This window comes from Triticum aestivum, chromosome 6B (assembly GCF_018294505.1).
Source record: "Triticum aestivum cultivar Chinese Spring chromosome 6B, IWGSC CS RefSeq v2.1, whole genome shotgun sequence".
NCBI classification, from domain to species: domain Eukaryota; kingdom Viridiplantae; phylum Streptophyta; class Magnoliopsida; order Poales; family Poaceae; genus Triticum; species Triticum aestivum.
Window position 1 is genome coordinate 103,335,699 of NC_057810.1, and position 11,298 is coordinate 103,346,996.

Below are 11,298 nucleotides of genomic sequence, written 5' to 3' on the forward strand. Positions count from 1 at the left end.
GCCGGAGACAGCCATATCTTCGGCCCAAACATGCTCAAGGAGGCCGAGGAGAAAGTTAAAACAATTAGAGATCGACTCAAAACAGCTTAGAGTCGGCAGAAGAGTTATTACGACCGAAAGCATCGGGAAATCAGTTTTGAACCCGGAGAATTGGTGTACCTAAGAGTTTCTCCTATGAAGGGTCTACAATGATTCAGGATTAAGGGGAAGCTAGCACCAAGATTCATCGGACCATTTCATATAGTGGCCCGAACAGGCACGGTAGCCTACCAGCTGGAACTACCCAGAGACTTATCCGGTATCCACAACGTGTTTCACATCTCGCAGTTGAGAAAATACGTGAGCAACCCAGAGAAGCAAGTGTCGCATGAGTATATTGACGTACAGCCAGACCTCACCTACCGGGAGCACCCCATAAAAATATTAGAAGCGTCTGAGAGGAGGACCCGACAGAAAGCCATCAAGTCTTTCAGAGTTCAGTGGAGTAATCACACCGAGAATGAAGCAACTTGGGTGAGCGAGGATTTTCTTCGGACAGAGCACCCACACCTGTTTAAGGATCAGCTGAAATCTCGGGGACGAGATTTTTCCTAAGGGGGTAGGTGCTGTGACACTCCAAAAATTTTGTGATTTTTGTTTTCAGAGAGAGAGCCTTGCTTGGTTTGAAGAAGGTCATTTAAACCCTTCTTAAAAACCCTCTTGCTAAGTTTGCCCTCTCAAAAATATTTTTTCTTGGATTTAGTTTCTTTTAAAAAGAAAATCTTTTGTTTTTGGGCTTTCATTTGATTTTTTTTGATCCACTCTTGTTTACCATGCCTCCTATGGTAAAATTTCCCCAAAAACCCCTCCTCCCACTTGGATACAACCCAAACATTATGTCCAAACTAATAAATCCATTTTTGGATTTTATTCCAATTATTTCTCTTTCCAAAATAATTTTGTCTTTTCTTTTGAGCCTAGGTGATTTGCAAAGCAAGTACCCAAAGGCTTTTGATTTTAGACCTCAACTCAACACCCATGGATAGTCCTTTGTACCCACAACCCAGAACCATCTTGATCCACTCTTCTTCTTTTCAAATATTTCAAATTTCACTCACTGCAAGTTTGGACCAGATTTGCCAAATTTGGTGAAATTCATATCTACACTTCTCTGAAAATTCCACCAAAATTCAGGCAACCTCTAGTTGCAATGAGAGACCACTCCACCAAAAATCAGCTCAAGGAAAAATCCCTAGAGGCCAGAATCATTCTGTCGAACACCTTGCATGCACTAGTACTGTTCACATTCAGTAAATTCAGAGTTCAATGTCGTTCTCTGTCAGTAAATTCAGTCACATGTCCACAGTGCCCTTGGCACGTTGCTTGCAGCCTGGCCTGCTTGTCCGGAGCTCCACACGCGCGCTTGGCGCCTTCCTGGCGTTGGTGGCGCCCTGGCCCGCCTGCGCCGGCATGCTTTGCGGCGGCCGAAACACCATAACGGCCGACAGGGAGCAAAACGGCGGCTCAAGCCGTTCGGCGCCACCCAAACCTCCTGGTATCTCCGCGTGGACATCTCCCTGCCAGCGCACGCATGCGGCACCGTCGCCGTGGCTTGGCACGCGCAGAGCGCGTTCTCTGCCGTCGACGGACCGTGCGGCCGTTCCGTCGAGGGCAGGCCGTAAACCTTCCTCCCGTGCTGAGCTGGACCCTAAAATGGCACCACTACTCCACCTAGGCGATGCTCAAGCTCCTAAACCGTCCGTCCAACCACAGCGCCGCCATAATCAACTCGCCGGACTTATCCGTTCACGGCAACCTACTCGGGCCGGCTATATATAGCACCCCCGAGCCTGCTCTCGCCCCCGCACGACTCCACCACCTCACTAGACCCTGCCTGGCCACTGGAGGAGCCTCGAGGGGCCCTTCTTCCCCGACTTCGGCCGCCCCGTTCCGCCTCGTCCTCCACCTCGATTCGCTCCGGTGAGGCCGTCTCCGGTGCCCTAACTTTGTCAGCAACCCTCTCGAGCAACTAGGAGACTAACCCCCACTCCTATTTGATCCCCGCAGCTCCCTCCGGCGAGATCCACGACTGCCCGAACCGCCGTCCGCCGGAGCAAGGGCCGCCTTCGACACGGTGCTCGCCGGCGACTACCACCGCCACCCACAGACGCGGAACGGTGCCCTGATCTCGAAGGTAACCCCCGATCACCTTGCCTCGCCGTGGATCGCCGCCGGCGACCACCGCACCTCTCGGGCGCCGTCACGCTCTGTTTTCTCCGTTCGAAATTTCAAACCCGACAGGTGGAGCCCGCCTGTCAGCCTCACAGCCGCTTCTTTTAAACGAAACGTTATTCTGGACTTTTCCGCAGAGCCCCCTGGAAACTTTCTGTTTCATTACACATGGGTCCTTGGACCAAAACTCTTATAACTTTTTAACAGAAAGTGATTTTTGATTGATTCCTTTTCCGTCATCTTTATTTTTCTGTCTAGTTTTTTGTCATATTTATTTGAAAAATATTTGGAACACTTTTCTGTACACTCACGGTATTTACGTTGCGTGCGTATTTTTCTTATACCGTAGATACCGAAGGAGGTGACGGAGCTGCAAACTTCACACAGTTAAACTCCGACTACTCCGAACCAGGCAAGCATGTTTGAAATCTTGATATGATGAGCTGTTGTTGCATGTTTGCATTTTAGTGTAGTCATGGCATGTTTATGAACTTTTCTTGAATGTTACATTTCATGCACAATAGTGGAAAGTAAGTTTTGGAAAAGCATTATGTTGTTGGATACATATTTTGCATGGCCATGTGTTGGCATGAGGATGGGTAAGATGGCAGTGTTGTGACATGCCAGTCTTATGCCAGATTATTTGACTTCCATGTCATCGTGAAACAACTCACATTTCCATTCATCCCTTCCTGTACTGTCACATGTTTTCCGAAAGGAATATGGCATAGTAAGTTGCAAATCTTTTTCCTGGTACACACCAAATAGAAAGGCCGGGATGAGGGTTCCATGGCCCTGGATTAAAGCGCGTCATCCGGTCAGGGGGCATGGGTGTTTCCGGTTGGGACCGAGAGGGGGGCACCCCTTAGAGCGCGTGTATAGAAATTTGATCCCATGCTATTCGAGGTTGTGGCCTCCCCGTCTCAAAGTTTTTCTTGGCCGTTGTCCAGGGTGATTCCTGGCATCGTGAGGTGAAATGGGTGTGTACTAGTTAAATGTGTTTCTACTGAAATACCATAAAGGGAACTAGTCCTTCGTGACTACGGAAATCCGTTGACTGTGGTCAGTTCATCCAAACTCTGCAGAGTCTCAAATCTTTCAATTATCTTGTACTTTGTTCAAGTACTATATTCATCTTATCTTGTCAGATATCAGTCTCAGTGACCAAAACCCCGGTGGAATTCATGTGAGATAAACCCGGTTAAAAGATTATTCTTGTGGATGGACTAATCTTGTTCTTTACATTTATTGTAAGCCTTGTCTGTGACATCGCTCAGATGTCCGACGGTGGCATTTTCTTTTATGAGCCCTGTCTGTGACGTCGCTCAGATGTTCGCCGGTGGCATTTCTTTTATAAGTCCTGTCTGTGACGTTGCTCAGATGTCCGACGGTGGCATTTCTTTTATAAGCCCTGTCTGTGATATCGCTCAGATGTCCGACTATGGTATTTCTTTTATAAGCCTTGTCTGTGACATCGCTCAGATATCCGACTGTGGTATTACTTTTATAAGCCCTGTCTGTGACGTCGCTCAAATATCCGATTGTGGTATTTCTTTTATAAGCCCTGTCTGTGACGTCGCTCAGATATCCGACTGTGGTATTTCTTTTAAGCCCTGTCTGTGGTCGCTCAATATCCGACAGTGGTATTTCCTTTAAGCCCTTTATGTGGTGTCGCTTAGACGCCCGACTGTGGCATGCATTTTATTTGTTCACCTTTCGAGGCGTCGCTCCAAACACCCGATCGGTTTTCAGTTATTTATTTTATTTAATAAGTCATGAAATAATATTATTGTTGAGAAGAGCATCATTATTCATATTTATGATGCATTCATGCATTCATTGATTATATCTTTTGTCCGAACTGCCTTGCGAGTACTTTCAAAGTACTCACCTGGCTTGTTGATTTGGCCAGATATTGATGAAGACGATCTCATGGATGAAGAGTTTGATAGCGAGTCCGACGCCTAGACGAGTCCCAGTCAGTCCCGTGCGATCCTGTTTTGATCACTGTAGTATCCGCTTCCGCAATCCCAGAATAAATACATCGAGCCTCACCTCGACGCTCGATGAGCTGCCAGTTAGGAGTCAAGTCATCCACCACTTATCCTCGAGCTAGTAGTATGCCACCACACCCCTGTGTCATAACCGCCCTTATGTAAGATATTGGCGAGTTTGTAATAAATTGTTGAGCAGCCTCAGCTCAGCCCTGTAATATATTTGATGCTACTGGTTCTCTGTTTATCAAGCATTGTCTCCAGAAGGATGACTTTTTCCTATACTGGGATTTAAAGATCGATTTTTCTCAATATTTATTTATTGAAAAAGTCGGTCGTGACAATCAAGCACTTCTTTTTTACCTTTAAGTACTTGTTCTACTTGAGTAGTAACCATAGAAGCATGTTTGCTAACAAGTTTAAGTTCACCTCTAATATCAGCCATATAATCACCCAAGTGTTTAATCATGAAGGTATTCCGTTTTAATTGTCTACCAAAATAAGCATTAAAGTCATCTTGCTTAAACATAAAGTCATCAAACTCATCCAAGCACTGACTAGCAATTTTAGTAGGAGGCACTTCAGCTTTATCATATCTATAGAGAGAATTTACCTTTACTACATATGTCAGGATATCGGGAGGTTCTTCATTAAATAAGTAATTGAGATCATATACTTCTTCAACAGGCGGTAAATTAAGACCATGTATTTCTTCAATAGGAGGTAAATTCTTAACATCTTCAACTTTAATACCTTTTTCTTTCATAGATTTCTTTGCCTCTTGCATATCTTCGGGACTGAGAAATAGAACACCTCTCTTCTTCAGAGTTGGTTTAGGAATAGGCTCAGTAATTGGCTCTGGAACTGGCTCAGGAGTTAGCTCGGGAGGTGCCCAATTATTTTCATTTGCCAACATATTATTCAATAGAATTTCAGCATCAACCGGTGTTCTTTCCCTGAAAAGAGAACCAGCACAACTATCCAGGTAATCTCTGGAAGCATCAGTTAGTCCATTATAAAAGATATCAAATATTTCAGGTTTCTTAAGAGGATGATCAGACAAAGCATTAAGTAACTTGAGAAGCCTCCCCCAAGCTTGTGGGAGACTCTCTTCTTCAATTTGCACAAAATTGTATATTTCCCTCAAAGCAGCTTGTTTCTTATGAGCGGGGAAATATTTTGCAGAGAAGTAATAAATCATATCCTGGGGACTTTGCACACAACCAGGATCAAGAGAATTATACCATATCTTAGCATCACCCTTTAATGAGAACGGAAATATCTTAAGTAAATAAAGGTAGCGCGATCTCTCATTATTAGTAAACAGGGCAGCTAGATCATTTAACTTAGTAAGATGTGCCACAACAATTTCAGACTCATAGCCATAAAAAGGATCAGATTAAACCAAAGTAATTATATCTGGATCAACAGAAAAATCATAATAGTCCTGATCAGGAACACTAATAGGTGAAGTAGCATAAGCAGGGTCGGGTCTCATCCTATCTCTAAAAGATTCTTTACTCCATTTAATTAGCAACCTCTTACGTTCACGTTTATCCTGGCAAGCAAGAATAGCTTCAGAAGATTCAGCATCAAAAAGATAACCCTCAGGAATAGAAGGCATAGGTTCATCATCACTAACATCATCGTGTTCAGGTTCAATAATTTATCTTTCTCTAGACCTAGCAATTTGCTCATCAAGATATTCACCAAGTGGCACAGTAGTATCAAGCATAGAAGTAGTTTCATCATAAGTATCATGCATAGCAGAAGTGGCATCATCAATAACGTGCGACATATCAGAATCAATAGCAGTAGTAGGTTTAGGTGTCGCAAACTTACTCATAACAGAAGGAGAATCTAGTGCAAGGCTAGATGGCAGTTCCTTACCTCCCCTCATAGTTGAGGGCAAAATAGTAGTTCGATCATCTTGCAAGTTCTTCATAGTGTCCAGCAGATATAAATCCCAAGTGACTCAAAGAATAGAGCTATGCTCCCCGGCAACGGCGCCAGAAAATAGTCTTGATAACCCACAAGTATAGGGGATGCAACAGTTTTCGAGGCTAGAGTATTCAACCCAAATATATTGATTCGACACAAGGGGAGCCAAAGAATATTCTCCAGTATTAGCAGCTGAGTTGTCAATTCAACCACACCTGGAAACTTAGTATCTGCAGCAAAGGGTTTAGTAGCAAAGTAATATGATAGTAGTGGTAACGGTAACAAGAGTAAAGACAGTAAAAGTAATGTTTTTGGTATTTTGTAGTGATTGTAACAGTAGCAACGGAAAAGTAAATAAGTGTAAACCAGTATATGGAAAACTCGTAGGCACTGGATTAGTGATGGATAATTATGCTGGATGTGGTTCGTCATGTAACAGTTATAACATAGGGTGACACAGAACTAGCTCCAGTTCATCAATGTAATGTAGGCATGTATTCCGTATATAGTCATACGTGCTTATGGAAAAGAACTTGCATGACATCTTTTGTCCTACCCTCCCGTGGCAGTGGGGTCCTATTGGAAACTAAGGGATATTAAGGCCTCCTTTTAATAGAGAACCGGAACAAAGCATTAGCACATAGTGAATACATGAACTCCTCAAACTATGGTCATCACCGGGAGTGGTCCCGATTATTGTCACTTCGGGGTTGCCAGATCATAACACATAGTAGGTGACTATAGACTTGCAAGATAGGATCTAGAACACACATATATTCATGAAAACATAATAGGTTCAGATCTGAAATCATGGCACTCGGGCCCTAGTGACAAGCATTAAGCATAGCAAAGTCATAGCAACATCAATCTCAGAACATAATGGATACTAGGGATCAAACCCTAACAAAACTAACTCGATTACATGATAAATCTCATCCAACCCATCACTGTCCAGCAAGTCTACGATGCAATTGCTCACACACGGCGGTGAGCATCATGAAATTGGTGATGGTGGATGGTTGATGATGACGACGGCGACGAATCCCCCTCTCTGAAGCCCGAAACAGACTCCAGATCAGCCCTCCCAAGAGAGATTAGGGCTTGGCGGCGGCTCCGTATCGTAAAACGCGATGATTTCTTCTCTCTGATTTTTTTCTCCCCGAAAGCCAATATATGGAGTTGGAGTTGGCGTCGGAGGGCCACCAGGGGGCCCACAAGGTAGGGGCGGTGCACCCAGGGGGAGCGCCCCCACCCACGTGAGCAGGGTGTGGGCCCCCTGGTCTTCATCTTTTGCGAGGATTTTTCTTTATTTTTTCTAAGGTGTTCCGTGGAGTTTCAGGACATTCCGAGAACTTTTATTTTCTGCACAAAAAACAACACCATGGCAATTCTGCTGAAAACAACGTCAGTCCGGGTTAGTTCCATTCAAATCATACAAGTTAGAGTCTAAAACAAGGGCAGAAGTGTTTGGAAAAGTAGATACGACGGAGACGTATCACGTACCCGACCCCAAGACTGGTTCAATCCGTACGATGTCGGTTTCCCAACTTCGAGGCGGCGGGGGGGAGGGGGGTGTCGTCCAACGCATGCGCTCAAACTTTATTTGGTCTAACATGGCACACATAGTAATAGGAAACCATCATGGTCAAACCTTTCTCGTTGTTGGGTCAAAGGGATAGATTGTGTGGGCCGCTCTCATTGTCGGTAAAGGATAATATATATACCTCGGGGAGCCCACAGATATGTGCAACGTTTATAAACCGCACAAGGGAGACATGCTTGATCAAAACACCCTACCCCCTATATCCTGCATGCGACCTAAAAAAGGTTTATATAATCGTCATGATAGGTCACCATAGAGTCAATCGTTCTTTAATTTTTCAGAGCAAAAAATAATCAATAAAAACCTAGTCTACAAATTAGCAAAACAAGGATCCCAAGGTTTATATAATCGCCATGACATGTCACTATAGAGATATTTATCTCTTTATCTCTATAATGACCGTGTCATAGCATTTAAATGAAGCTTGAGATATGTAACTTCCCATCAAGTCACCCATCCTTGGACTACTGCAGCCCGAGCACGCTTAACTTCTGCATTCTATTCGACTAGGCTAGCGGATGGGAAGCCGCACCTTGCTGATAGGAATTGCCTCCTTGCCTTTAAGGCGTTTCCCGTTGGTCACCCTATGGGACCTACTCCCTCCTATCACTCACATTTGTGCTTTTAGAAACAATGTGCGATATTTACATGGCCAGTGTGTCGCCACCCAGCCTTCAATGAGCACTGACACTGGTAGCGGGAAAACGATGGGAGAAAAGGCAGGAAACCAATGAGAGGAGTGACGGGAAACAGTAGCCTGTTTGGATATATAACAACATTAATATAGAAAACTTAGTAGAGAAGGAAGCGTGAGCTAGCACAACGCATGCGCACATTGCTTACCCATATACTTCATGTGCTGTCAAAAGGGCTGAAGATTGTCGTTCAATCTGGGAGCATCCAACGGTGCAGACATACAATCCATGGGGTTTGAGTTCTGGCCAATCAGAACACACGACTCAGATCGCGCGCATAGTAGGGGGAGGGGGCAACGGCCATAGTTTGGTAGGCACACGACTTTCGTGAGTGATCCGTGTGCTATTTGAAAACATTTCGTGAGAAGAATCTCGGTTTTTAAATCCCCGTAAATCCAAAACTTGCCAAAAAATCATGAAACTTGGCATGGTGTCACGACATGGCACATATATGTCGAGGACTTTTTTTTGTCCATTTTGGCGCAAGTTTTATTACAAGCCTCTTACAAACTGGAGCTTCTCTCAAAGAAGACTCGTGGTTCCGATAGGGAAACGTGTCCCCCTTGTGGGTGAAACGATAATCATTGCCTCTTTTCCCCTTGTATTTTCTTCTACGGGCAACATGGAACGACAGGATATCTGCGCTGAAATTTAAACTTATTCAGGGTTCGTTTGGCCTTTTTATACACTAATTGAGTTTCCTAGGCATTTAATGTCCATAATTAGAATCTGAACTACAAATACATGCTCCAGTTCACCAAAATGGCTAGAAAAATTATACATGTGTCCTTGGGTGCATGATAGAAAAGCGCAAAGTTATGACGATATCTAAGGCAATGATCATGAATATAGGCATCATGTCTGTGACAAGTAGACCGACTCCTACCTGCATCTACTACTATTACTCCACACATCGACCGCTATCCAGCATGCATCTAGAGTATTAATTTCATAAGAACGGAGTAACGCCTTAAGCAAGATGACATGATGTAGAGGAATAAACTCAAGTAATATGATATAAACCCCATCTTTTTATCCTTAATGGCAACAATTCAATACGTGCCTCGCTACCCCTACTATGTCACTGGGTGAGGACACCGCAAGATTGAACCCAAAACTAAGCACCTCTCCCGTTGCAAGAAAAACCAATCTAGTTGACCAAACCAAACCAATAATTCGAAGAGAAATACGAAGATATATCAAATCATGCATATAAGAATTCAAAAAAGACTCCAATAATATTCATAGATAATCTGATCATAAATCCACAATTCATCAGATCTCAACAAGCACACCGAAAAAGAAGATTACATCGAATAGATCTCCACGAACAACGCGGAGAACATGGTATTAAAGATCAAAGAGAGAGAGAGAAGAAGCCATCTAGCTATTAGCTATGGACCCGTAGGTCTGTGGTAAACTACTCACATATCATCGGGAGGGCAATAGGGTTGATGTAGAAGCCCTCCGTGATCGAATCCCCCTCTGGCAGATCGCTGGAAAAGGTCCCAAGATGGGATCTCACAAGAACAGAAGCTTGCGGCGGCGGAAAAGTATTTTTGTGGAGGCTTCTGGTGGTTTGGGAATATTTTAGGATTTATAGAGCTGAGACGGAGGTCGGTGGACTCCCGAGGGACCCACAAGCCAGGGGACGCCCTGGCGCCCCCCTGGCTTGTGATGCCCTCGGGACTCTTCTGGCCCCCTTCCCAAGTTTGATAGGTGTCTTTTGGTCCAAGAAAAATTATTGCGAAAGTTTTATTCCGTTTCAATATTCCTTTCTAAAAAAGTCAAAAACAAGGAAAAAACAACTGACACTGGGAACTAGGTTAATAGGTTAGTCCTAAAAAATGATATAAAATAGTACAGTAATGCATATAAAACATTCAAGATAGATATATAGCATGAACAATAAAAAATTATAGATATGTTGGAGACGTATCAAACCCAGGTGCCATAAATAACATATTGATCTTACTACCACTTCACCACTATAACTTCGCTGTAATCTATCCCAAAACTGTTTTATTTGAAAGATGTTTCAGTCCCAGTACAAATCTTTTTTAAAAAGGAAACATAAATTTGAACAAGAATTCATAAATTTTAAAAAAGTTCATCAATTTTAAATAAAATATCATGGTTTTTCAAAGAAATGTTCGCAAAAACAAAAAAAATAAGTTCATTAATTTTAAAAAAGATAATAATTTTAAAAAAGTTCACCAGATTTAAAAATAAACAAAGATTTGAAAAAAGCTCATCGATTTTGATAAAAAGAAGTTCATGAATTTGAGAAAAGTTCACCGAGTTTTGAAAAAGCTCACAGAGTTGAAAAAAGTTCATCGATTTTGATAAAAAAAAAGTTCACGAATTTGTAAAAATTTCAGTGCTTCTGCAAAAAAATTACAAATTTTAAAAAATTTCATCGACTATAAAAATATTCACAGATTTTCATAAAAATTTCATCAATTTTGAAAAAAAAATTGGACTCTGAAAAAAAATGTTGATCGATTCTGATAAGAAAAGTTCACGCATCTTGAAAAAATAAAGAAAACGGAAAAAAGAGAAAGAAAATTAAAAAAAGGAGAAAGAAGAAAAAGAATGAAACAAATCACGTGAGGTAGGTGGACTAGTTGGCTATTAGGTTAACAATGAACTAGAGATCGAGGGGTCGAATCCCGTCAAGGCGTAGGTTTTTAAGAACAGAAAACAGAATGGTAAATGGGCCGGTCCAACACGGATTAGGATTTGGCTGTTTGCGCTGATGCCTTTAACCGAGGGTGTTTTATAGGGACTTAAACTGGGCATTTGAGACTCATGAAATAAGAAATAAGACTCTTAAGGAGGAACTTATAAGGAC